Genomic DNA, 2,949 nt, shown 5'->3' on the forward strand with positions numbered 1-2,949 from the left:
TGTGATTGATTTTGTTAAACTGGGGTATCTGCGTAGGTATTTGATTCTCGTTGCCAAGTCAGGGAGGAATCCATCAGGATTTAGGAATGGAATTCCCGAGGTTTTGATTCCCAGATGGCATATCTTGTCACTACTAGTTCAAGTCGACTTGAGCTAACCTATCCTACCACCAAGATTCAAAAATATCAATTACAGATCAATAAAATAGTTGAGTTCACTTCTGGGTAGACGTGTAAAAGGGCCGTGCTCTCTTCGGGGATAATTTGGGGTTGGTCCAGCACAGCTCATGGCCCAAGCCTGGGCAGGTTCGTGCAGGCCTGTGCTGTGCCATGCCACGGGCCTGGGCTGGGTGTGCTGTAGGCCGTGTTGAGCTAGGCCACATGCTAGGCCTTGGGTTTGGATCGAACTGGGTTAGACTATTTTTTTGTTTTTCTTTGATATTTTTATTTCTTTGTTAAGTAAAACTAAAATCCCTTATTTTTTTTTGGGAATTATTTGAAAAATAAGAAATTTAATAAATAAATGAAAAAAAAAAATACTTAACCAAATAAGAAGTCAGAGACGAAGATTCAAAGTGAATAATAAATTGGAAGAAATATAGAAATTTTATTTCATTTAAATTTGAATGATACAAAGCATACAGTGGTTGGATGAATGAAATATGAAAATTGGAAATGGAATAAATTAATAAAATATAAAAAATATAATAAAATTACAAATTAAAGATAAAAATTATGTTATTAAAAAATATCAAATAAATTAAATAAAATTAAAAAAAATTGAAAAAATGTCATACAACTATTGAGTATACAAGAAATATTAACTTCATCATTTTCACTTATTGTTCTTGACTTTGATCATCTGCTTCAAGTGAAAGTGTGGAACATCAGATGTAGTGCTACGTCCTTTGTCTTGTAATCTATCTTCAAAATCTAGCCAATCTTTAAAGCAGATACACATCTCTAGACTTTCATCATTTATACAGCTTCTCTTGTTGTCCAACACCCTAATACCTGCACTAAAACAAGATTTTGATGGAATTGTAGACACCGGAGGGGTTAGCAAATCACATGCCATGGCGACGAGAACTGGATAATTTTTTGCATGTTCACTCCACCATGTTAAAACATCAAAATTATTTGTTCCCTCCGAGGTGAAGGAAGAATCACTTAAAGTAGAAAAATTTGCTTGTAAATAAAAGTTTAGTTTAGTAAATGAACTTGTTGTCAAGGCAGTGGATTTCTACCTCTTATTTAATAAATAAAGAAGTTTTTTTCTTCCACTACTGGATTCAAGTTAAGAAGTGGAAGATACAACTGTACAAGTTGTAAAATTTTTATAACGCTCCCAAACTAGTTGTTATATAGCTGTTGGGGGCATTTGTGTTATTCTTTCTCTTCCCCCAAAACCAAACACGAATACCCCCTATATAGTCGTTTATAGTTGTTGGGGGGTATTTCTGTAGAAAAACCCCAAAATGCTAAAACTAGTTGTTGGGGGCCCTCCCAATGGCTAATTCTTCGGTCCAGCCAAGTGAGGCCTGCTACGGGCTCGCGGGTCATGTCGTGTTGGCTTGTAGACCTGGAACCCCAGGCCCAACACAACTCGGACCATCGTGTCGGGCCTGGCATGACCTGCGTGCCGTCATGTCGTGCCGGCCCAAATTCATGGCCCAGCTCGATTTACACCTCTACTTCAAAGACAAGATTAGCCCTACGACTTACATGCATTTTAATACTTTATACTAATCTTATATGTTTTTAGAAAGGGTAAATTACAAAGTCACCTATTACTATGCAATTCTACTTCTTACTTATTAAATAAAGAAGTTTTTTTCTTCCACTACTGGATTCAAATTCAGAAGTGGAAGATACAACTGTACAAGTTGTAAAATTTTTATTACGCCCCCCAAACTAGCTGTTATATAGCTGATGGGGGCATTTGTGTTATTCTTTCTCTCCCCCAAAACCAAACACGAATACCCCCTATATAGCTATTTATAGTTGTTAGGGGGGGGTATTTCTGTAAAAAACCCCAAAAAGCTAAAACTAGCTGTTGGGGGCCCTCCCAATGGCTAATTGATCGGTTGAGCCAAGCGAGGCCTGCTACAGGCTCGCGGGTCATGTCGTGCTGGCGTGTGGACCTAGAACCCCAGGCCCAACATGGCCCGGACCATCATGTCGGGCCTGGCATGACTTGTGTGCGTGCTGTGCTGGCCCAAATTCATGGCCCAACCCGATTTACACCTCTACTTCTAGGACAAGATTAGCCCTACGACTTACATGTATTTTAATACAGTATATTAATCTTATATGTTTTTAGAAAGGGTAAATTACAAATTCACCTATAATTATACATATATCCCTTCAAATTTCATTTGTAACAAAATCCCCCCTCAATTTTCACTTTGGCTTAGTTTGGAAAGAGAATAAATGCAAATATGTACAATATAGATACATATAAAATACAAGGTTTTGCACTTCACAGATTTCTATTTAGGTTATATGATGGAATGCATTATAATACCCACTTGAACTTTTCTTATTTTCTTTTTCTTGCCTTTTTTCTCTTAAGCCCTAATTGACCCAAAAATGTTTTCTATTTTCTACAAATGAAATCAGCTAAAATAACAAGAATCATTTCATTGGCATAAAAAAAGTTTCTTTAATTTTTTTTTATTTCATTGACACAAGGACTTAAATATTGATATAGGGCATATCGTCTCTATATCAACCTATGGCGGTACGGGATACGCTGTCGCTCCTGCCAGGTCACCCTCGGTTGCTTCCTCGTGTTGGGTGGCCAAGAGGTTGGGCCAAATCTTCCTCCATCAATTGCCCCCCACTCCTCGCGCTAAGGGTCTTGCCCTAGCGTGGGGAGTTTGCGAGGTAATGGGTGGATTTGACCGGTACTTCAAACCATTTGACTGATGGCGTGAAGTGTACGTAC

The sequence above is a fragment of the Nelumbo lutea genome, chromosome 1, assembly GCF_056320005.1.
Source record: "Nelumbo lutea isolate HS-2025 chromosome 1, American lotus-T2T, whole genome shotgun sequence".
Lineage (NCBI taxonomy): Eukaryota > Viridiplantae > Streptophyta > Magnoliopsida > Proteales > Nelumbonaceae > Nelumbo > Nelumbo lutea.